Source organism: Anser brachyrhynchus (assembly GCF_964034855.1).
Source record: "Anser brachyrhynchus genome assembly, chromosome: W".
Taxonomy (NCBI): domain Eukaryota; kingdom Metazoa; phylum Chordata; class Aves; order Anseriformes; family Anatidae; genus Anser; species Anser brachyrhynchus.
Genome location: NC_137704.1, coordinates 25,975,007 through 26,000,814, shown reverse-complemented (window position 1 = coordinate 26,000,814; position 25,808 = coordinate 25,975,007). Strand labels below are relative to the sequence as shown.

General features: G+C 41.2%; 2 long non-coding RNA genes across 3 annotated transcripts; both read left to right on the top strand.

Annotated features, from left to right (window-relative positions):
* The first annotated feature begins 7,608 nt into the window (after positions 1 to 7,608).
* On the top strand, positions 7,609 to 14,130 carry LOC308184963. Its single transcript, XR_013943062.1, has 3 exons — positions 7,609 to 10,843; positions 11,291 to 11,499; positions 13,295 to 14,130. It is a non-coding gene; the product is annotated as an uncharacterized lncRNA (long non-coding RNA).
* A 1,281-nt stretch (positions 14,131 to 15,411) lies between these two features.
* LOC308184962 lies at positions 15,412 to 25,141 on the top strand. Of its 2 annotated transcripts, XR_013943060.1 has the most exons (7): positions 15,412 to 17,333; positions 18,458 to 18,556; positions 18,706 to 18,947; positions 19,979 to 20,137; positions 20,637 to 20,697; positions 21,940 to 22,067; positions 24,130 to 25,141. It is a non-coding gene; the product is annotated as an uncharacterized lncRNA (long non-coding RNA). The 2 variants fall into 2 exon arrangements; XR_013943061.1 differs by having other exon boundaries at positions 18,458 to 18,947.
* The last annotated feature ends 667 nt before the right edge of the window (positions 25,142 to 25,808 follow it).

Here is a 25,808-nt window from a genome sequence, read left to right as displayed (position 1 = left end):
AGATTGAGAGAGAGAAAGGAGGTGACCAAAATAAACATCAGATGACCAAGGCTGTGATCCAGCAGTTTGACTGACTTCAAAGCACAAGGCGACTCAGAATCTAAACTTAAAACCGGTGTAGACATACCCTAGATTAAAAGCCCAGATCAACAAACACATGAGCTAGTAAGTTCAAGCTTGAATCCCTCAGGCTATATCTACACTGTATAGAATCAAGACATGAGACAGCAGGGCATAAATCCTCTCTGACTGGAGGCCCTTCCATTAACATGCCTTCCTTTTTTACTTTGAGGGCTATTTGCTGATTAAACTTCTTTTTCGCCTTTGAAAAATAAACCAATTTCATACTTCAGGCATTTTTTGTATGGACAAATGCAATCAACCTCACATGGATGATTTCTCAAAATTTTCACAAATCCCTACTAAGGAGCGGTTTAGCTTTGACTACCTCCCTAAGTATGTTTGGCAGTTTCAGTTGAAGATGGTTTCCTTTCCTGCCTCTTCCAAAATGTGAAATAAAATTTCTCTCTCCTGTTTGGGGGTTTCCACAGTAAACAAAGAAAAATAGAGGAGCTTCTTATTATGTGTCATTTTTGAAAATTTAGGTACTGACTTGTATTCACATCAGCTTCTCTATCTGTAGTAGAGTACAGTCAATAGCTTTTTCACCATGTTTTGAAAAGATAATTTCAAGTGATTTAAAGAGCCTTGAGGTTTTATCTGAGAATAAACGCAAATTTATTGTTGGAGATATTGAAGGGAATAAACTAAAACTGGAGATTTTAGGTATATCTTCTTACGAGGACAGAATGACAATACAAGTCCCAGTAGAGCATATTTGCAATCATAACTTTTTCAAAGTGTCTGTTCCAAAACATTACCCGTGTTATTTTCAGAGGGATTCCTCCTTCCCATTAGCTGAGGAACATTATCATTATAATCCAGATAGCCATTTCGTTCGAGGAACATAGTTTAAATTAATAACGCGTATTTGAGCTCACTTTTCGAAGAGAGGTCAAAGACTTGTAAAAGTTTTTGTGGAAAAATAGGCAAGGGGTTGTTCTAGGCAGGTAAATCATCAGTTAGCCTATGTGTTATGCTAGTGATGACTATACATTTGTGACATAATTATGAATTTCAGACCACATTGACTCTACTGACGGTCTCAGTACTTTTTTTATGCAGTCCTGAGTTAGATTTGGCTGTGTCCACTGTTTACTTAGTTTGCTGCTTCTCCAGGGGTCTACTTCCTTCCTTGCAGGCCAAGGAGATATTTATAGAATTATAGAATATCCCTGAGTTGGAAGGGATCCACAAGGATCATCGAATCCAGCTCCTGGCTCTACAGAGGATCATCCAAAAACCAAACCCTGTGTCTAAGAGCGGTGTCTAAATGCTCCTTGAGCTCCAGCAGGCTCCGGGCCGTGCCCACGTCCCTGGGGAGCCTGTCCCAGTGAGTGACCACCTCTGTGTGCAGAACCTTTCCCTCACACCCAGCCTGACCCTCCCCTGTCCCAGCTCCATGCCGTTCCCTCGGGTCCTGTGGCTGTCCCCAGAGAGCAGAGCTCAGCGCCTGTCCCTCTGTGAGGGAGCTGCAGGCCGCCATGAGGCCTCCCCTCGTGAGGGAGCTGCAGGCCGCCATGAGGCCTCCCCTCGTGAGGGAGCTGCAGGCCGCCATGAGGCCTCCCCTCGTGAGGGAGCTGCAGGCCGCCATGAGGCCTCCCCTCGTGAGGGAGCTGCAGGCCGCCATGAGGCCTCCCCTCATGAGGGAGCTGCAGGCCGCCATGAGGCCTCCCCTCAGCCTGCTCTGCTCTGGGCTGAACAAACCAAGGGACCTCAGCCGCTCCTCATCCATCTCGCCCGCTAGGCCCTTTGCTATCTTTATAGAACTCCTTCAGAGGCTCTCTAACATTTTCATGTCCTTATTGAACCGTGGCACCCCAAACTGCAGAGAGCGGTTGAGGTGAGGCCTCATCTAAATTGCCTCAGACAACTAAGAAAGCCTGGAGAAGTCCACATCTCGCCCCAATCTACAGAACTCAATTATAAAGCTAAATTGCCCGAATTCCCCATTACATATGCACCAGGAAGCTAAGAGTGCTTGAAAACACTCTGGTCTTTGGCAAGTGGTGTGGAACAGCGTACTTCTATGCTCTGAAACCTTGGCCTACAAAACAGGACGACTTCATGCAAGCTGGATGTTGGGAAGCGTCCTTGGCTGGTGCTAACTGCCTGACTCTGCCTGGAAATTTTGGGGGAAAAATGCTAGTCGGCTAGTTGGCAGAGCTGAGCCAGGGACCGTGCCAAGAGTTAACCATACGGGCAATTAAATCCCTGTGCCTGGAGACATTTAATTTCCTGGAATAGACACAGGCACAGTGAGTTCAGTAGTTCCAGATCCCAGTAACCCTCTGTCAGCATGCACTGCAGTAAAAAGGTCTGGGGAGTGTTGCTAATTATCCAGAAGTACAGCTGCTTGTTTACACATTTTGCAGAGACACTGCTGATAATAGAGATAAAATTTTATTTTCTGCTTTTATGGGTCAATGCTCCAAATACATATACGCTTATGTGTATGAAATTTATATAGTTATATAAAATATGTACAAATAAAGGCCTACTAAGAAAGATGAAATTAGTTGTGCTTAGAAGACACACATTTCCTTCTAAGAGAGAGAACTAAGTAGTTCTCTTTTCAGTACAATTCCAGTCTTTTCTTTTCCTTCCTGGACAGATTATGAGATGAGCTACACCTACGGTGTTTAAATCTAGCTAAAAGAGAAGCAAGCTGACCAAATCATTTGTAAAGGTGGTGGTGGTGGTGCAGCATGTCCATGATTTTTGTCTGCTGAAATGGAAGCAATGTTCTTTCTAGGGAAGGGTTGTATTTTGTTATTTTTTATTTTTATTAACACCTGTAGTATTTAATCTTGCATCTTCGTACGGAAGGCTCAGACACAGCGTGAAAAGTTTGCTTGGGCAGCTACGTGAGGTAATAGATGTTTAGGCAAAAATGTAGCAAGATTAGGACGGTTCTGGTTTTTCCTTTGACGGGAATTGAAAGGTATTTTAAAGCGGGGACTGTGTTCATTGCTTGTCACTGCTGAGTCTCCCACGGGGGAAGGAAGCAAAGAAAAATGTCTATGTGCAGATGGAAACTTAATAAAGCTACTGAATTTGGTATGTATCTACCTACCTTACGCAGGAAAATAATATCCTTATTGTAAGTAACCAGAAGGCACTACACTTTAGTTTTGTGCACATATTGCCTTGGACTAGACATAACTGTCTCTTGCAAGAGAATTGTATACATTTAGACATGGAGTGCTTGGAAAATATTGTTAAAACTTTTTTTTTTCAGCAGGAATTTATACATGGTAGTGAGCCTCTGTAATTGCTATGTCCATCTGCTGTTCTCTATACTGAATTGCAGGGGAATGCCCACAGAATTACAAGCAGCCCATGGCTCTCTTTATCTTCACTCTTTTTTTTTTTTTTACACCACATTGAGTCCCAGGTAACTGGGGGGAAGGTGTAAGCAGTGAAGGAATAGAGCTTTGGATTTATGATCCTGATTTACCAGTCCTAAGCTTTTTTTTCTTGCTCTCTAGAATGTATTGCAAGCATAACCTACCAAAATGTACATTGCCTGCTATTAACAAGTCAGTTTTGCTGGAGAGACAGAACCAGAAATGGGCTTTTCTGTGCAGTCTCGGCACACTGGCTGTTAAGAAATTGTAGTATTGTCAAGTGGCAAGTGGCAAGAACAGCACTGTAAAAGCGAGAAAGTCCTGTGTACTGCAGAAAAATGAAACAAAAAAGCAAGAGACTCCTGTGAACTGCAAAATACTGAAGTATTTTGCTGGATAACAGGCTGGATAACTTTTTAAAATTTAAGATGGATCTCTTTTAATCTGACTTTGGGCATATTGGGTGTTTAAATTTTGTCTCATCACATTCATTGTTTTGCAGTCAGTCTGAAGAAACAGGCACATAAAGAGGATGAAGCAGCTAGAGATGTCCACTCGGTTTGCCCTCTGGCAGTACACATTTCTTTCCATTGATTTTAATATGAGCAGAACTCACACTTTATTCTGACTTTTAGCCTGATGTTCAATTACTCTTTCTCCAGAGACATAAGAACAATATTCAAATCTGTAAGGAGGAAGAAAAATATATTTTCAGCGTGAATTAAATATTTGCTTTTTGCTTTTATGCTTTCAATGAGTTTTCAAATTCCTTCTGGATTTTTAAGCTACTTTTCTATTAATGAATTGGACAGTGATTATTTAAATTCCTAAAGATGGCTCGACGATGTTGCCAGTACCTAAGAACTAATAGTTTATGGGTAGGGATATTTCCTGCCAGATGTAAATAAAAATCCAATGCTTCTTTAATACAATTGCAATTGGTCTGCAGAAAATTTGCATGCAATTTTCTTTGTAAATAATGGCAATCCACTCAAATTGCCTGCAAAGATGACTCATAGGTTCTTAGCTGAGAGTAAACATGTTCTGAAGATTTCTCCTCAGGTACCAAGGAGGCATTTTCCTCTATCAGGTGGCAGCAGTCCAGGCTCTGCCCGTAACCCAGGATCTCAGGATCACATTCCCCAGCACAGGAGGCTTCTTTTTAGGATTTTCCTTTTCCTTCAGGGTTTTTCCTGCTGATTTTTTTTTTCAGCATGATTTTTCTGTATCAGGATATTTCAGAATATCCCATAACATGTTTTGTATGCCAGCATCACAGCGAGAACTCGTGTGCGCCTTACCTCCCTGCATCGTCACGCTAACGGGATTCCCTTCTCCTTTCCTCCGTGGCACCGCTGTCATGTTTGATATCCAGGACGGACAGATGTGTGGCTTTACAAGCGATAAATGAAGGCATAAATGAGGATTATTAGACTTGTCATCACACGGGAAGTCAGTCTTCAGCTTCTGCATTGGCACGAGACTGAGTGAAAATTGCTTATGGCAAGATGAGTCTGGGAAACAGGCATAAAGTAAATGGTCAAAATCCTAATATAAAGGATTAAAAAAATCCTAGGAAAGGTATAGAGGACGAAATATCAGCAACTCCTCCTCAAGAAAGTGATTTCATTATAGGTGGGAGATTAGGCGACCTGGCATCCTTTTAAGATTTTACCTTCTCTGGTTGTGCGATTCCTCCTGCAGATGAAACCTCTGTGGGTGACAAGCACTCCCTGGGTACAAGCTGTGCTGAGCTATGAAAGTAAACATTTTCCTCACCCCACTGCTATTTTACAGTGACTCTTAGGGAATATCTGGCTTTGTTCTGGGATTTTGTTACTCGTAGAGCTTTAACGTCATGTTGCACTACAAACTTCTACCAACTCAATCTTATAATGAGAATTAAAAAGGAAAAGATTTCAGAAATGTTTGTAGTTCCACTTTTTTTTTACCAGGTTCCTGATTCTTGACATGGTACTGGGCTGCAATTTCAGATTAGATGAAAAAAAATAATAATAAATTAAAAAAAAAACAAAGCCAAACAAACCCAACAACAACAGTAAACCCTCATAGTGAAAAGCCCAGCTAGCATCTTCTTTATCAGCAGTGTTTTTTACTGAATTTCATCATATTTCCCGTGCTGAATTTCTTTCAGTGATGCTTGGAACCTGGTTTCTTGCTCGTTGATTCTTAGAAACAGCACTGACAGTATGTTTCAGTATTTTTAAGGGAAAGCTGTGAATACTAGGGAAGCCTTCCTTTTGTGATGCCCAGGTTTAATGGGGGACTGGAAAATTTGTTTTCTGTAAAACCTGCTCCTGGATTTGCCCTCTGCAAAGCGTTTAAGAACAAACCGTACCAATCTTCAGCTGCGTGTGTATGCCTTGCGGATCTACAAAAGCTCCATTTTCTGCCTGAGGTGGTTTGTAGATCCGTTCTTCGTTTCTGTTTTACGAGGCGTCGCCTTTCGCGTTATTTTATTTTTTCCTCCGCTCTGAACAAGGTAAACATTTTCAAACAAGAAGGTAGATGCTGAACGGTGATTGACGAATAATAACAAATTCTTTGAACGCCTCGGTTTGCGTGGGAATTAGTGCTCCCGTGTTCCACTCAGCAGCAGCAGCCTCGAAGATCTGTGCAAAGTTTCATTAATATGCAGGCTCACAAAGGGCAAATGAACAAGCAGAGCAGCGTTTAAAAGAATAACCAAGAGAAATATGAACCCTTGTGTCTGAATAACATGTTTACCGTGTCCATTTCAGTCGGCTCTAATGTTTAAGCATCTTAAAGACATGTCCACAGTTGTGCAAGAGCATCCTGCCTCCAAAACCTTTCGAGACCTGTAGCAGCATGGTTCCTGCTGCCTCTCGTAAGAAGCTCGGGAAATGCCAGAGGAAACATCAATTTCTTTCAGTGTCAGACAATGCCTTAACAGACCCTCCTGCCTGGAGCTGCTAGAAAGAAGCCCTTGGCGGTACATGATAGCTCTATTGATCCAGTAAAATTCAGCAGCAGCGCCACGTGTATGTATTTACACCCTCCCCTCAACTATTTGCATATAAATGGCAACCTTTCTGATTTATATACCATTCTTCTACAATTTTTGAAAGCCTACAACAGACCAAGTCAATGAGCAAGTTATGTAAGAAAGGAAAATGTACTTGTATGACTCAAGCCAGTAAGTCAGAAATGTTGTTCTTAGATTCATACGTCTTTAAAGTCAGAAATTTTGGAGTAGTTACTTTGAAACAGAACTTGAATGGTTTGTTAATAGTAAAATACTTCACATTTAGATTTTTTAAAAGGAGTTTATTATGATATGCCTGAACACATTTAGTGGAAACAATTGAGAAAACGTAAATTTCCCATATAAGAAAAAATTTCCTGCACTTCTCTAAGATAATTTAAGGAACCACCAGTGTTGCTTATTATAAGTAAAACTGCTTTACAAAAAGACCAAGCGGACTCTCACCAGGGGGGATCCCTCTTTTCTTGTAGCTTGCCCTGGCTGGCTGTTGGGTGAGCTCTAACTCTGGGCAGCTCCCCTGCTTGTTGCAAGTTAAAGAATGAAACCTTTTCCAGGTTCTGAAAGAGAAAATATTTCTTCCTAGATCCTCAGGAGTTCAAGAAGTAGCGGTGCTGATAGCCCACCGTGCAGCGCAGTGAAGATTCCTGTCCCCAGATAACTTACATTCTCGGTAGGCAAAACAGACAAAGCCCAGGAGAAATGGGGAACTTCTGCCTCATTTCACAGGTTGGTCTGCCAAGGGTTTTGTGGGAACAAGCCACAACCCTGCCAAAAGGCTGAGTTGGGATTTTACCCTTGGTCTTACTGAGACTCAGCTGAAACACCAGCCGTGCAGAGCTAGTGGCAGCATAACATCAACATCCGTACGGGTTGGGAGCTGTGCCTTCGGAAGTTGCAGCAGACAAAATACTAAAAATGCTGGGGGCTTACCAAGAAGAAACAAATAATTAGCGTGGCTTGTGCGCCGATGTAAATTTACGTGAGGGAGACAGAGATAAGACTGCAAGCTACTCTGCCGTTGCTCAGAAGTAGCCCAACGCTGATATATTTTAAAAGGCTTGGCTGAATTCCTGCATCCTCGTGCCAGCGCAGCTTCTTCCAATAAAAACAGAAATCTAATATTTTTTGAAAAGGTCAGCGAGGCTTCCTAACGCCTTTCTCTCTCGTAGGCATGTCTAAGTCCGTGTGGTGTTTCTAAATAACCTCTGATTTTTTTTTAATTACGATTTAGTTATGGTTTTCCTTGGCACAGACGAATGTGGAGCGCGTGTAAGGCACCGTGTTTGGCACGAAGTATCAGAGAAAAGAAACGCTCCAGCGATGTGCATTTCCAAGTACCATCACTCCGGCGACGTATTTCAGCGTGAGGGTGTAAGAATGTGGTTGGAAAATGGAGGGTATATATTATGTGAAGTGTCCTGACGAAATCCTAGGTGGAAGCATTAGTTACAACTCAGCATCTGTCACATCCACAGTAGGCATGCGATGCTCCTGGGGGATGCTCGTGCAGCCATTTTGGTACGTCAAGGAGCTGGCAAAGCACCTTGTTTTTAATGGGCGTGCTCATCTCTCAGTGTCACGAGGCCAGACATTTCCAGGTAATGCATTTCCAGATCATTTCCAGTTGTATTTTTGGTAACAGCCCTAGGTATAACCTTTAGAACACATCGATTGGCACTATGTCAAATGATAAGTCTGTATAACCATTAAATTATGTAAGCGTGCCACGCTAAATACTTACACTGAAAAGTGGCTTTCCAAACTCCTCTTGAAAATTGACATAAAACAATCTAATGAGTATTTCACAGGAGCACATGGAAGTTATCTGAGAGCATCAGATCGTCAGAAACAAGGCGTCTCTGTGAATCTGCTGTACTGAAGCTGGAAACCAAAGATGCACTGCAAACATCCCACATTTTTCACTTGTACCCGATATTATATATACACAAAAACTTTTGGGGAGTCTTTCTGAGGCCTTACCTGCCAGTATTTAAAAGCTAAAAGAGGCAAATCACAACAGGAGTGCATTGTGTAGGAAAACCAGCTAGATAATGAGAAGAGCTTAGAACTAATGACCTGACAGACAGAAAGAGGAGGGCTCCTCTTCCTTCAGCAATCTGATTTTGGAAAATTCCTGCAGTGAGTGATGCCTCCTACATCCAAGCTAGGCTTCTCAGCCTGAGCCACCCCTGTCCTGCTCCACAGCAGAGCTGTAAGCCCTGAACCGCAGAGCCCAGCAGGTGGAAAGGACCTCAGGGGGTCTCCATCCAACCTCCTCCTCCAAGCAGGGCCAACGCTGGACTCAGCCCAGGATGCTCAGGGCTTTCTGACCCCAGCCCGGTCTTGTTTATGAACCGTTTTATACAGATAACACACAGGGAGCTGCCTCGTGAGCTGGTAAAGGGATGGCAAATGGGATAAAAGCACGGGCTGGCAAATGGAGTAGTGCCTGTTTCAGGAGTGTACGTACCGATTCTCCTTCCCCCTATATCTCTTATAGGGTTTGGTGTTAGCCTCCCGCTGTTATTATTATTTAAATGCTTTCTGGAGGTGCGATAATAACTTTTCTTTTATGCATGCCTGAAGAATCCGAAGCGCCGAGGTAGTGATAGCCAGTATAACTTAATTTCAAAAGTAATTAACGAGGCTGCATTTTAATGAGCCTTTTTATACAGTGTTGTGAACTGGGCTGTTTCATGATGCCATTGTTCTCAGATTGCTGGAGGGGAAAAAAAAAAAAAAAAAGGAAGCAGAATCTGGAAAAATTAATTTAAGGACAGCGGCAGCCCAAATAAGAACCAATCTGTACATCAGTTAGCATTTATTTTACCCTTGCAGGGATGTTGGAAGCAAAAAGGCCAATTCTTCCAAAGTTCTTGTACAGAGCGGATTCACGAGGTTGTAAATTCCTGCCGCAGTCTTATAACTCATCAGCCTCCTTTCTTTCTGGAGTGGTTTAGCATTCCGTTTCTCACTGTCCTTTCAGGAATGCAAAAGAGGCTCTAAGCAGAAAGAATGGTGTCTATAATAAGTAAGCAAGGCTTTATTTTTCTTTTTTTTTTGTGGCGTGATTTGGTTTCTACATCGAATCATTTCGGAATATTAACGGCCTGTTGTAACTCACAGATAACATCAGGACAGGGAAGAAGGTGTGGGCGACTAGGTTATGCATACTAAGGTGGAGATTTAATGAATACCATTAGGAGCTTCGTCTGTTTAACGACTTAGGTGTGAGCGGGAAAGCAACATAAATATACGTGCAATGTCCTCGTCATTGCAAACGTCCAGGTGTTTTATTCCTGGCAGGGATTGCTAGGGGTAAATACATGCTCCAGCTTATGGAAGAAATCAGAACTCACAGCTTTGCTAGGTATGAACATGTTCGATGAGTTTATGGGATGAACAGCGACACAGCAGTGCTATGGCACCTCCGAAAATACAGAGCCTGGAGAACCTCGCTGAGCTGTAGGGTCTGAGGAGCCACCCCACCAGCCTGGATCCCTGTTTGTTATCTGTTGGTCTAAACAGCGTCCAAACAGAGTCCCGAATGGAAACAGTAGCTTTGCAAGGGAGATATTTCGAGGGAATGCCATTGAAAGGCAGCTTTTTGCAGAACAACACGGAGAATTTGAACTCTTAAAGTAAAACTGGCGTGGGGTTCACTTGGTGGGTGAGCACGCCCGTCGTCTGCAGGATTTGGGGACACATCTCCCTCTAGGTGACAGAGGAGGGTGTCAGAAATTATTTGGTATCAATTGCTATCTGCTGAAAAGCTGGCACAGTCGGAGGAGTATATTCTAGCCCCGTAGCTCCCACATATCCATCTGGTATTTCTGAGAGCTGGACGCTTTTCCTTCCTGGAAAATCAGGCTGCATGCATGGTTAGGAACTTCTCCTCCTGACTGTATTTCCTCCAGCTCTCAGAGACTGCGGACAATTAGCTCAAAAAGAGCCTTCAGACGAAATGATTTTTGAAGGAAATTGCTCCACGCACCAGCCTCCAGCAGCCCGTGGAAAAGGAACAAACAACCACCAGCACAGCAAATTGTGTTGATTTAGCACCCGGCACAACAAAGCTATCCCTGGGCACTCGACAAAACTTTCTTGTTTATGGTAGAGGAAAGCCGAGGAATCTGAATATGAATTTATGTAAATCACCGTCTGCATTTCTAAACATCTGTTTGTAACAACTGTTCTGTTAAATTGGTCCCTCTTTTATTTTATTTTTATTTTTTTTGAGTTGAAAAGAGGAAGCAGATCAGAGTTTTCTTCACCAGATTTCCAGCGCGCTTGGAGCTTGGCGACATGAAGGGAATTCATTTGGAAGATCTAGCCTTGGGAAAGCGTAAGACAAGTTATTCTTCCTACCCTGCTTTTCGCTGTAATTTTCGAAAACACGAGTGTCGTATTGCTCGCAGATTTGTCCATCTGTTGGAGCAGCCAGCCGAAAGCTGTCAGCACGGCGTTTGGAAACTCCCTGCGAAGCAACGGGGACGTTACAGTCGCGGAGTAAGGGGGAGAGTGTAATAAAACGTGTCCCATACGTGGCCCAGCTCTCGTTCAGTGTTTGAACTGAACGGATGGGCTGCAGGCAGTCAGGAACAAGCTCCTTCTGCTCGGAGGAACCGAACGGCCTCTGCTCCTCCTGTGCATGGAGGCTTCGGTTATACGATGAGCCCAGGCTGCCTGGGCTGCTGCTTCCACTCTGGGCCTCTCCCGCTCCTCCTCCAGCACATTTTCCTGCAGGAGGAGAGAGCCTCGCTGGTGCTAATTTATTTATTTATTTATTTAGGATCATTTTAGGAGACGTGGAAGCAGGAGACATCGAAGGATCCTCCCTTCGGACTGCGCGCCCATAGCCACGCTCTGCACAGGGCGTTCCTGCTCCATTTGGGGTCTGTCTCAGGCACACGAGGGAGGCAGATTTTACACCGACACGTTCTGAAACGTCTCCGGTCTCAGCACGCTGCATCCAACGCACCACGTAAAGGAAAGAATGGAGTAAGTGCCTTCTACGCTGGAAAAACAAGACCAAAAAAAAATTAAAAATCGCGGGGTTAAAAACAATAACCAGAACGCAATTATTTCTTTCGTTCACATAAACGCCAGGGAACGCCGTTCTGCACACGGGGAACAAATTACGAGGTTACTGAATCAGTGAAGTCTAACATTATTTGTAAGCAGTGCCATTCTGAGCTTGGGAGGGTCACAGCGGTAATTTTGGGGGCAACATTTAGTGACTCGCAGAAGTATTTGGTCGTTAGCTCAGGCTACCGGGCAGGATAAATAAGGGAATAGCCTTTCTGCTAAATAGCAGGGATGTTGTGATGTTGTGTGCTCAGCACTGATTAGCTTCTAATATTAGCAGCAGTTAAAATACGGGTGAAATGCAAGTACAATGACATTTTTTTCTGTTTCGGAAAGACTTTAGCTTTGTGCTGTTACAGCAGATGGCTATTTTAATTCTCCAGCGATAGCTCAGCTCTGTTAAGTTTGTTTATGCTGCGATATTCTGTAACATACCCACAATTAACGTGGCAGCAGCATCTCAGAGCGTTGGTCGTGGATCAGGACCAAAAGGCCCAAGCCCTCTGAACACCCAAACAAATGTTTGCAGCCTAAATATAGGAGCCAGCAGATGGAGAGGCGCAGCCAGGAAATCACAAGGAAAGCACGAGACAACACAAACACTGCTGATCTCAACACACCAGTAGCCTAAGCAGCATTATTTTACTTTAGCGGTTTGATAAAAAACACACGTGCCACACGTTCTCTCTTTCTCTCGCGTCTTCTCATGTCCTTGGTGGGAACGGGAGAACCAGGAGACCTCTGCCTAAATAACTTCTCCCATTTCTAACCCATCTTACCTTCGGGTCCAATTCCTGGCTCCATGCAGGGCCCGCCAAAAATCAAAGTCTATCTCCGAGAGCATTGTCCAAACGCCTCTTGAACTCCAAGCACCTCAATTTTGGGTTTACAACCTGAATGTAAGTGGCTACAAAGGGCTGTTTCATTCCTTTCATATCTAAATAAGTTGTTAGTATTTCCCTTGCTGTCTTGTTTTCCAGTATTAAGTGGATTTATATGTCCCCCTCTGACTTTCTGAGAAATCTGTGTATCACTGTATCTTCATGTTGGACATTAAATCCCATAAGTTTCCCATGGTGCCAAATGCCATAATTTACTTACCCAAACCACTGTCTCTAGTGTTTTATGGTGCTGAACTCTCTCCACCTTCATCTCTCTCTCCTTATGCACAGAAATAAACACGAACCTCTTTTTGCAATAGTAGTTTGTGCTATACAACATTTTTTTTTGGAAAAAAAGGAAAGGAAAAAAAAAACAGGAAGAAATGAATAATGTTCACATTTTGTTTTCCTCTTGGAAAGGAAAAAAGTATATATATTTTTGTGCTATATAACATTCTTTGTGCTTTGTTCTTAGCCTTGTAGAAAGGACCTGGGTCAGAATGAAAAACGATCATTTTCACCCTCAAACTCATCCAAACATTTTCTGTAGGATTTCTGTGCCACCAAGTAGTGTAACACAAACTAAATCCCCTGCAGTGAGATTTTATAAGTCTGCTCAGCATAACGGGTCCTTAGCATGTTGGTTAAATGTGCTTAATGTTGGTTAAACATTACGGGCTGGATTCTTCATGGCCATACACTGAGGGAGTCACCCCGAAGTCGATGGAAATGATTTGGGACAGCAGGTGGGGATTTTCTTCTGTAGACCTGAAGGATTTACAAAGCATTCCGTCCTATTATCTCCTACTATTTTGTCTATTTTTCAGTTCTGAAAGATGTTTACGGCCCCAAATGGAAGCATTTCACATTTTCTCTGCCCTGAAGCTTTTTCTGTAACTGCTGCCACGTAACGCCAAGGCAGAAGAAAGGCTGGAGCCCATGAGCTGCGGCTGAGGACTTCTCCAAAGAGATTGAACCCGACTTTCTGGCAAGCTGCCCTACCTTTTTGTATGAGAAGTAGAGTATTTCAGGGCACAAAAGGATATAGAGAGAGTGTTTAAGGTAAAAATCAAACCACCGGGCTAACACCACAATTTTCTGTTCTTTTAAGAAAAAGCCTAAAAAATATTGTGTTTCCTCTCACATTGTCTCCTTTTTAGACCTCTAGATTTAGCCATGTTTTGCTTTCAATTTCAATTTTATTTCATTTTTAAAAAGATGTGTGTACTCTTCATTGCGTCTTAGTTATTTTTCCCAGCTGATTCTTCCTTTCTTCCTCCCAGCTGACATTCAGACTCACACAGATTGTAATAACGCTTTGTTATCACTCGTTAATCAGTGGTTCAGAGTCAACAGCCTGTTTTTCTTGGGTTTAGTCCTCCTGTAAGCAGCAATAACAGGGATGCAGATCTTCAGTCACACTATTACCATAGGAATAAACAAGAATAAATACACTTGGGATGTCAGAGATGGTCTTTCGGTGTCTAAACTGGATGCATTTATTTAAATATCATGAATGATTTAGCTTTCTCTAAAGAACAAATTAATTGAAAAGTCTATTTCTTATAACAGAAAATGACTACTTACTTTTTCCTCTCTTACTGTAAGTTGTTATCATGCACATTGCCATCCCTTTCTTGGTTCTTCTTTTGCTTTTATGGAACATTTCTTAAGGAATTTTGTTCCAACACAAAACCTTTTCACCTTTTTTTTTTTTAATTAAAAAAAAGATTATTTAAATGTGTCTTACAGTGAGCTGTTTGATGCAGAGATCAATGTAGTAGATGTCAAGAGCTGTCATGGAATTTTTATTCAATATAATAAATCCATCATACACAAAGAATTGCCATGTAAGTGCAGCAGAATGGGGTTGATCTGGTCAGATGTGTGTCGCAGGCTTTCAGACTTTGTTAAAGTCACTAGCCCTTGTTTTATATCCACAAAACTTGTCCTCGTTCAAAAATCTCTTGTAATTTAAACTCCCAGAGCTGTTCCCTCGACTTAATTCAGCGAAGTTCTACTGAAGGACCTTTTATTTATTTATTTATTTATTCATTTATTTATGCATTTATTTATTTTCCTTTTTCCCTAGCAAAGGAGCACAGTCTGTAAGTTTGCTTTTACATTTCTATGATATCTTTGGTGTACACAGGATCCTTAACAGGTTTCAAACTAACAGGTTTCAAACTAAGACCCTACGACCACAGCAGGAGATCACCAAGCCATCAGGGAATTTGCCTCATGGATTTCGTGGCGAGTTCAGGTACTAAACTGAGATCATAACACAAGGGGAACCAGGAGATAGGAAAGGACTGTAAAAGCAGGAGGCAGCTCAAGGGATCCATCGAGATGAAATGGAAATGGGGCATGGAAGAACATTTTCCACCCACAGATGCACTTTTTGGGCTAGCAAAGGAGCTCTTTACAAAAGCGCCTGGTAATTCTGGGCTGCAATCTGGTTTCCTGAGCGTCTCTGAAAGTCAAGGGATTCCCTCCAGTCTCTGAAAAACAGGTCCCAGGTGAGCTATCTCAAGGTCACTAACCAAAATCACCGCTATCTCCTGGCTGATCCATGTTTCCTGCTTCGCTTTGCATTACCCTTCACCCTTTTCTCATCCGTTCTCTTTTTTTACTTTCTTTCTATTCATCATTTTCTACTCCAACATCTTTTACTCAGTCTTTAGCCTTTCCCTAGGACAGGAACCCAGCTGATTGCAGTGGGAAATCAGCTCTTCAAACTTCTTTGTGCTTGTCAGGATGTGAAATAACACTTTTTTTCCTACCCTTGCCCGCGTTATGTCACTGCTGGTAGATATTTGACGTTACCCTGGTGCACAATATCACTATAAAAAATCCTATACACAGGTGTCGAAACCATCTCGACACTTCTCTGATGAAGAGAAGGAAATAACTGCAGCATCTTGCATTCTTTGGTGGTGTAACTCGTGATGGATTTTGGTATTTAACAGCAGTCATCCCGATTCCAGAACAGAACAGAAATGGAAATGGCAAAGGGCCGTGGCTCCTCTTTAATGAGGTCGTGAATTTTCTTTCTCCAAAACGTTTGCTTAGTAATTGCATTCAAGGAAAATAAAGGAACTTTTAGACTTTGACTAACATCTGGCGACGAGAGAGAGAAAAAAAAAGCAGAATTCATTAGTGGCTAGCACTGATTAGTACTTATATATAATTTGTGCCTCCCCAAACAAATCCAGCGTTTCCTGCCTGAAGATCTTAGGCACTCGAAGACGGATTTAATTTACACGTTCATTTAAAGCTAGCCACAGTGAAGGAACCTGGTGACGAGATGCAGAAATAGCAGTTACGCAGCCTCACCTAGGTATTGCCACAGCCAATTCGTATACAATCTTTGGGCCCTAATATAAACAAACAAAACACTCCTTTAAAAAATAAATAAAATCCATCTCACTTTAGTCAATTGAAGCTTTCTTTATTTTTTTCTTTAATTTTTAATTTTTTTTTAGGAATCTGAAATAGGAAAGCTGTCATTTTTTTTCCTTTTTTTTCTTTTTTTTTCCCTTTTTTGAACCTTAGAACCACTCAGATTTTACGTTTCTGTACCATAGACAGAAATAATGTCTATTATTTCTATTTCTCTACTATTTCTCTATTATTCCTCACTATTGCCCAGACAATCAGTCATCACGAGCTATTCTTTGTTTCGTTCAAAGGCTCCTATGAAATACCGCACCCTCTTGCAGCGAGCATTACATAAGTCCCCTTATTATTTGCCAAGAAATTGCAACAAGCAAGGTACTCAGCTAATTAGACGTTTCTCCCTTTTGCTTTTGACATTTCCATCAACTTGAAAATTTGCAGACTAGATTACTGAGAGAATTTTAAATGAATACTGGAGTGATTAAGCGGGGAAGATGAATGCTAATGCATCTCAAACTGGGTTAGCGCCGTAATGAATTTAACATATCTGGTTTTAAAGTGGACTAATTAACAATTAAGTCTCAAGCGAAACTTATTTATATCTGTGTTAAAAAAAAATAAATAATAAAAATACCCCAGCCCCCCACCTGCCTAGTTTGGGAGAGGGAAACTTCTCAGCCTGCTGCTTGGCAGGATGCAGCTGCCGCAGACTTTCACCTTCTCTACAGGCAGATATTTCTCCTCCCAGGGTATCCACAGGGACGTGCAAAGCCTTCCACAGCCCTTTTTCTCCCAAAATGTGTTTAGAAAAACAAGGGATAGTAAGAACATAATGACTTACAGCCTGTTACATGTGGCTTCTTTATTTTTGTTTCTTTTTTCTTCTTTTTATTTTTTTTTCATTTTTTCTTCCTTTTTTTCTCTTTTTTTTCTTTTTCTTTTTTTTTTTTTATTCCTTTTTTCCTTTTTTCTTTTCTTTCTTTTTCTTTCTTTCTTCTCCAGCTCAAGTAGAACAGAAAGGGATGGGACTGCTGCTCCCTTTGGGCTAAAACATCTCTGACAGGTGAAAATTGCGGCGTCCCGAAGGGGATTAGCGCAGCATTAACTTACTTGTCAAATACAAATGTCAGGTTAATTTTGTTCCTAGCTCGATATTCAAGAAATACACGCTTTTCTTCCGAGATCACTAGAAAGGTTCCTCTGTGCATATTTTAATTACAGTGGCAATGGATCTATCTGTATCCTGGAGTGCATGTGTGTCTAGGAGATTCTCTTAAATAAATATCTTGTATTCAACACCTTATTTACAGAATTTAAGGCTTGCAAGAACCACGTCAGTTCCGAGACTACCCGTATAGAAAACGCAGGCCAGAAAACGTCACCAACGAATTTTTCTCTAAGTAGATCGAGTGCTGAAAACTTCGCAGACACACTGCCGCTGCCTGGAAGCTAATGATAAGGGAAGAGGTAACCATATCTCCCTTGTCCAAGCCCAGGAAGACCCTGAAATCAGTATAAATGATGGGTTAGAAAGTAAACAGAGTAAATATGTTGTAAATTTTATTATTTTTTTTCAATGCTAAGATTGTGGTTTGGAGACAGGTAAAGAAATTTAGTTCAAAGAAAATGCGCCCAAGCCACCGCGTCTGGAATTTTGCTGGGATTTGTATATAGATATAGATATACTTGTATATAGATATATTCTTTTACAAATCACAGCTATTTTCATTATTTATTTGTGCGTATAACCCCCTACAAATACTGTATCTGTGTAATACACATCATATGTACAATAACCTAAACATTAAGGGCGCTAACCACATTTAATTTACTATCCGAGCAGGCGAATATTTGGGGAGTAAAAAGGAAGTTTTTAAAATGTCAGGAGAAAAGAAATTAAGGTAAAAGAGGAGAAAATGGGATCTTAGGCAAATGCTGGATATCTTCTCGTGTTGCAAGTAAAGCAAAGGGCTTTGGAGCTACCTAGTCTTCAGCTGATCTGAAAGGTATTTCCTACCTTATAAATGGAGGTGTTCTGATTTGGGTCAGATTTATGTAATTTACCCTCTTCAGTCCTTTGTGGGACTGTTTTAATTATAAAAGCACGTGGTTCGCTTCTATAATAACCAGGCTTTCTTCCCTCAGCTAGCAATGTATTTCCTTTTTGTGTACGTTCAAGAGTTTTGTTGTTTCATTTTAAATTTCTTTTAATTAAACTAGCTCTATATGTCAGTTTGCATATGTTCTTATATCTAAGAACAGGAATTATATCAAGTTAGAAAGTAAATAAAGCAGAGAGTGCTTCCTCTGGCACTGTACGTACCCCACATTACGTGTCAAAAATAAATATATCCAGGATATTCGAAATGGATTAATTGTGTCTTAGGAGGCTGCCATTTTATTTTTTCCCCTTACATGGGCTCACATCCTAATAAAAATCATTTGCCATCTTTAGTCATATATTATAAATCATTTAAAACCAACTGAAAACCGCTCGACTTGTCAGATACCTACAAATGAAGATAAATGATGCAGAGAAAAGCCCCACAAGTGCTCTATTATCTGAAACTTTATGGAAATATTATTTGCAGAATTAACTAATGAAGATATGACAACTGCTGAAACCATGCTGGGTTGTTCAACTGCTCCAAAATAAAAAGAAACCGCCTATTCGGAGCTTCAGCTGACCGGTATGCGCGTGCAAAGACAAAGGGGAAGGAAAGGTGATAAATAAAAGGCTAGAGAAGGTTGGAAGCATCCCAGCAAAGTGCCACCTGAACCAAATCCCAAAGCTGAGGCCATTACTATTCGCGTTATTAATACCATTATCCTTTCTCAGTCTTGTTTGCAGCCCAGTATTGCTCGTCAGGCCAGGAACCTGGCATCTTCTTTGTGACCTACAGCTCCTCACATCCAGGACGTGTCCAGGTCCTGCCAGTTATTTCTGCAGAACACCTCCCGGATCCTCGTTCGAGCCATCCTCGTCGCGTATCTCGATTACTGAAGCACCCTGCCTTTATTCGGGCCCCTTACGAAGACCACTTTTCCCTCTCCATCACCTGAACCGTCTCAAAGCTCTCGGTATTTTTCCTTCCTTGACCTGTGAAATGGGGGAAATGAGGAGGGAGGAGGAGGGAAGGGAGTTTTCCTGGGATGTAGTGGAGAGCAGCCATGCCCAGAGCCGGCAGGTAAGTCAGGATGCACCGCAGCTCCCCAGGGGTCAGCATCTCTGGTAGGACTGGGCTGATTTACCTCCTCGCTGCGGGTGCAACCAATTCCTTGGTCTGGGGGCAGGAAGGAGCAGTCTGGAAATCACAGCGCACGTTTTTCTGCCATCTGCTGAAGCACTGGACGTGGCCCATGCCCGAGACTCATTCTGAGTGTTTTATTTAATAATTTTCCTACTATGTGAGGATTTACCAATTATTTCCATCATCCTTTCTTCCTTTATTCCTGTGGAAAGTTGCAACCATGTCTTGTTTTATAAATAAAAATTTATTTTCTCTCCTTTTTTTTTTTTTTTTCAATGTCCATCCTTGGACGTACTCAAAACAGTTTTCCCTAAGCAACTCCATTTAACTTTAAAGTTGCCCCTGCTTGGAGTAGGTGATCCGACACTAGGCAATCTTCAGAGGTCCTTCCAACATAAAATATTATATAAAATAGTATATAAAATAGTATATATTATATATAATATATTATATATTATATATTATATATTATATATTATATATTATATATTATATATTATATATTATATATTATATATTATATATTATATATTATATATTATTATATAATTTAACTTAAGATTCTCAACAAGAAGAAAAATTTTCATGAATAGCATATCAGGTTATACTATGCATCAAAGGGATGGAGTGCCATACTTCTGTTTGATAAAATATTTGGGCCTCAGATTTAAACCGTAATGCTCCAGGGCACGTTTTTGGAAAATTCTGATCAATTTTGGTTCTTAACCGATAATACTTGATAGGTCTTGACCAGGCACTGGAGCTTGTCAGTGGATTTCTACACAATGAGAAGTGGTTTATGTGCTCAAAGCCATATATATATGTATATATGTAATTATTATTAATTTTATTTTTTTGCAGGGGTGAAAGGGTGTTACTCAAATCCAGATTTTCCCCAAGGCTCCTGGATTCATTCCTTGGTTGCTATGACTGAAGTGTGGGAATTAAGGTACATCCTTATAGCCGAACAAGACTGACATCATTTAGGATTTCAGACTTTTCTGCTACTGGCAAAACAGTGTACGTTTGATTTTAACTTCATTCCAGCTATAACATTTGTAGAGAAAGATTTTCAAAGAAACCTAAAAATTAGGCTCTGAAAATACGCAGAATTCCATCAGAATTTATATCTGGATTATTTTGAAAATCTCAACTTAAAACATTTTTTTTTTTAAACTGCCCTACACGCTTCCTTTAATAAGTAATTAAAACGTAAAACTTCATTCTTTCAGAACCACGGTTTCAAATGTGGATTTATAAAAGGGAGAACTTGGTGAAATGGCTCGTTCAACTTTCTGGCTCTGATTGTCTTTAGCACATGTCATTTCTGGGAATATTGTGCTTCTTAATGACGCATGCTATCTGCTTTACCGTCCCAGACTTTAATTCTGGGGCAGCGCTCACATTTTCAACCGATTCAGCAGAAAAAGAGTCTTCTTACTGTGGAATTTTCTCAGCCAAGTTGCCTGAAGGTCACCTTGGATATCAATTAAAGAGCTCTCTCCTCTTCCTGTCTTAGGTATTCACTGGAATAATCGTGGCCCCTTGAAAAAATAACCTTAAGGAAAGAAAAAATTGCTGTGAGCTTCTCCCCATCATTCCCGAAAGGCAGATACCAACAAGAACCTGGGATCTCTAGAGGGTGGCTCCAGAAGTTTTGGTGGAAAAAAATGACATTTCTCTGTTCCTTTGCTCACCAAAGCTAGAGATTGGTCCGTGTTTAGTGAGTGTGATGAATAAATACCTATTAAATTGGAAAGGTTTCCTCCAGCCAGCTTGGAAATCCTGAACTGTTCACTCACAGCTATTTGTATGAAAATTATTTCCTTGCTGTCCACAGCCATAAATATGGATAAGGTCAGCAATCCAAGGACATCGTAAATAATACTGAGATGTCTTATTGGTGACACCTGATTCTTGCTGATTCATTGATTTTTTTTTTGTGGTTCTTCGCTTCGGTTGTCCTATTTGTGCCAAATTAGAGAAGTTCGGGGGCACTTGAGGATATTAAGTGAAAATATGTTCTTGCAGGAGGTATGGATATCGTGTCCATGCCATTTTGTCACATGGCAGTCGAATACTAAATCCATCAATCCATTGATGGTTGCACTTGATGATCTTATGGGTCTTTTCCAACCTAAATGATTTTATGACCTCTGATCGTACGACACAGCAACACGGACCAGCCTCAAACATCAGTCGGTAAGGTGACAAACTCCTGTATGCAATGACGTTTTTTTCTTAGCGTACATCAAGAACTGTATAGGAATGCTGTTGAAACATTTTCAACATCCTCATTTAGCAAATAGCTAGAGGCAGATGAACCAGCTATTATCTGCCACTGAATGAAGGCTGCAAGATGAAACAAAAATAGCCTGTCGGGGTTCCAGGCGTACATTTCCTATTGTGTTTGTTCTCAGCAACAGCAGAGAAAAAACCACGGATGGCACGCTAGCCTTTTGTAATCAGCTAATGGACATCAGTAATGTATAGCCATCAGAAACCTGTCTTGAATATGCCTGGGATATGCTTGGGGAGGCAGAGCATCTTGTGTCTCAGGTCAGCAAGCATTCCTAGCCAAATCACCATTTCTGGAAACCCTGTAGGGATGGAATTTGTTGTGGATCTGAATTGCTTGATTTACGATTTATCTATCATTATTTATCAATCATTGTTTTATCATTTACATTTTATCATTTTTTTTGCATCTTAGGAAAAAATAAAGGCACGTGTGGGTGCAAACCGAAAGGCAGGGATTTTGTTTAAATGAGAAGGCAGCTTCAAGCTCAACAGATTCTTTTTTCTTTTTTTTTCATACACAGCTAATTGCACGTAAACCGTCGACATTTAAGAACTGCGTTTGCAGGGCAGCTGGACCACGGGAAGATTTTTGCGCTATAAGCTGAAGCAAATCAGCTCAACTTGAGGAATCTCTGCACATAAATTATGGGTAGGTAGGGAATGGGTATGTTCATTAAACCATGTATGGGTATGTTCATTAAACCAGCTAGTGTACTATTGGAATACACACAAACCATACACACATATACACTGTGCACAGATGCTATACAATGTGATATGTCTAAATATTACACATGTGTAAGCCTCAGGCTTTATTGGCAAGTTCTGCCCTCAGGCCTCAGCTCCCTTAGGCAGGGAGAGTGTAGGAAAGGAGGGGAAGACGGAGTGAGGGGCCACTTAAATTGCATACACAGGAGTCCCTAGGTAGGTGGAAATTCACTGGAGGGTGGGCTCCAAGGGTGCTGAGCGCCGGCACAACGTTCAGCTGGGGGCTGGTTACTCGTTGCACTGCACAACCACAGAATATCCCGAGCTGGAAGGGATCCACAAGAATCCTCAAGCCCAACTCCACACAGGACCACCCAAAAACCTCTTCTTGGAGGCACACAGGGATAAAGTGACAGGGCCTGGACCACGTGTGAACAAGGGAAATGCTGACGGCGGTCTGAGCATGCTTTTTAGTCTAACAAATTACGTTTAGGAGCCTATGCTTCTGAAAGATCAGATCCCATTAATTCTATGACATAATTTAAAGCAGGTTAAAGGAAAATTAAATTTCACTGAATAATGACGTTCGGTTCTTGCATAAAAGCATCTTCATTTATGGACGGTGGATTAACTGCATTAAGTAATCAATCCTTAGTTGATTTGCCTTAGCTTTACCTTGTGTTCCAGTGTACCTTCATTTATATTAGCAAATAGTAGCTGTCATCAGACCGGGCCAAGATGCAAATTCTGGGCGCTAAGAGGAAGCTTGGATTTTCAACTCAACCAAGCACAAACTCTTCTGCTTCTGTCTCAGCCCTGCTTTTGCATCAGCAGGTGAGCAGAGATCCATATTTCATTCTTACCTTGTCCAAGCCAATTCAGTGTCTCCGGACCTGACTGGCATGCCAAGCAACCTCTGCTTCCCATCCCCAACGGTGCCTGGTAAAAGAATTCCCCAATGCAAGGCTACGGCCGCTTTCTTGACCTAAATTCGTTCAATCCGCCCCAGAAGGTCACAGATTGTATTGGCAGAGGACGTATTGTATATATTCAAAAGGAGGCTGGGATCACAGAAAAACACCGGAGATTACAGAGGTTTTTCTACGTCCTGAATAAAGATTAAGCAGCAGGTTGGTACCTCGGCGGTCGGGGACTGTAACGAAATGCAGAACAAGTTTTTTTTAAATATCACTACTGGAAGGGAACCAAATCAGACATCTGACTTTCAACGAGAAAAAAAAAACGGCCTTGTTTAAAGTCTTTTCAATATTTAATTTATCTTTTTTTTCCCCCCTTTTCTTGTACCGGCTTCAGTTCTTCAGTTGGTATTAACGTGAAAATCCTTCATTCACTTCTGTTTTCTTGTGAGTTTGTTTTCTTGTTTTTTTTTTTTTTTTTTTAAATTATTTATTTATTTTTATTTTTACCTGGGCCAGATTCTCCCTGTATTATGTCATTGTGATTTCAGAGTAATCAGGAGGACTCCTTCTAGATTTACACTAATTTAAATGTTATCCTAGGGAGATGCTTTTGGGTTTGCTCTCGTTTTTTTCGCCTGTAAAAGACCCTGTAAGTCTTCATGTTTTTTCTTTCATTTTGGTCTGCATCTTACTGGGCAGATCTTGAAATCCCTTTCTCCTGTGCCTAAGTGATATAATAAAAACTAATAAGCATCCACAAGGATATTTGAGGTTTTCCCTGGTGAGCCATGACAGAGGAGTTTTATTTAGAAGAGAAAGAAACTAACTAAAACAGGCTGCAGCTCTTTGAATACCTAGAATTAGTCACCTGTTTTGTTTTTTACCTGGGTAAATGACCTGATTTTCAGTCATTTGGTAGCACATAAAGCTGTCGGTACCTGAGTACATAAAGTACTAATTACCAATAATTGTATTTATAAGTACATAAAGCACCAGTTACCAATGGGCAGGTGTCTTTTTTACATAGGCATTTGGAAATAAAAAATTAGACTGAAATAATCCTCCTCATCATTTCATTTACAGGTGAACACCAAAAGCACCGGATGAAGGTGGTTATTTGAGCCAAAAGGGGTGATTCAGCTTGTTAACGGATTAATCCAGCTCCTTTTTAATTAGAAAGTCTTTCACCATTTCCCCCTCCGAAGCAGCTTTCCAACAGCAGGTTTATTGCAGGAGGAACCCGTCAGTGGCAGGAAGGAACTGACCATGGCACTGAACAGAATTTATCAGAGATTTCACGAGGAAAAAGTCCGCCCGTGAAATTTTAATGGGATGTACATGCAGCGGTGGGTGGACGTAAAAAATTTCAATTGATTTACATCAAATTGAATTTTGTACACGCCCAGATCTAAACGCTTATCCGCTCTGTCTTGGAATTTGGTACAAACAAATGTCCTCTGAAACTTGTGGTTCGTGAAGAGGTTCAAAGATGATTGACTTTTATGGGTATTGTTTTATCCTAACCAACCCTTCCGTCCCTAAATATTAATCTCAAACATTTTTGTGTGGTTGCTGCTCAAGCGAATATTTCATTTGAAAGTCCCTTTAGCAACACGGAGAGGAACTGAGAGCTGAGCTCCCTCTTTGTGCCTAACCAACTCCTTCTGCCACAGAATCTTATTAGCAACCCCCTCGAGGAGCAGCTCTCGTTTGTCTTGGGGAGAAAAACAAAGTTCTTGTACACTCAGCGATAATGGTTTAGTTACATGCCTCATTTTATGAAGGGCATTATCTCTAATACGTGTCATTTCAGGACGACTGGAATATTCATTTGTTTTGATGGTGATAAATGAGTTGTAGAAAGTGACAAAGGTTTGCGATCGCTTTGTTGATCTAACCACGTTCCAAATCCGCTGAACTAAGAAAAAAAAAATCCGTCCAGTTTGATGAGGAAATAAAAAGAGCATAACTTGATGAGTATCTAAATGAATTTACCGAACTAAACCAGCTCAAGTGTGCAGCTTAGACAGGAGGCCACGTAAAATGTGCGATGCTTTCATTTTGCTTTCTGCTCGAATATAAGATTTGGAAGCTAAATGGCACCAAAAAAAATAAATAAATGTCACAAATGCATGATGACCAGTGGAAAAGAGAGGGGCTTTTTGAGGGCAAACATGCCCGAACCCCTGGAGATGATTCGTTAGAAATGTGCCACGGGAGGATAACTGTAGCAGATTTTGTTCTACCTAATATTTGGCAGTCCTTAATGTATAATGAGAAGGTGGGAGATGGCATCTGATACGGCCAGGCTTTTATTAGTCACTGCCTAGAACGTTTTCTTATTGTTCTTATGTTTTCTTATGAAATATTCTTATTTTTAAGAATTTTCTTATGATCAGCCTTGTCAAGTGGGGCTGGTGCCTCCATACTTGCATTTCTAAACGCCCATAGATGTGAGAAACGAGGGAAAACGGAGGCATTAACTCCAAGAACTTCTCCCTGGACATCGAGTGCAAAATTATAATTGGAAGAAGGAGAGAATTCCCCCTAGAAAGTGAACTGAGAAGCTGGGGAGAAGGAAGGCTGAATGTATTTAATCAAAGCAAGAGGAGGACTGTGTGAGCTAGGGGTATCAAACAGGATGTCTACATTGAGGAAAAGGACAAAAAAATGATGTGGTCCATTATTATGGGGACAGGTCCATTAAGCCTTAACAGTACGCGATGCTGCTGAGCAAATATTGGAGGAGAGAATAAATGAAC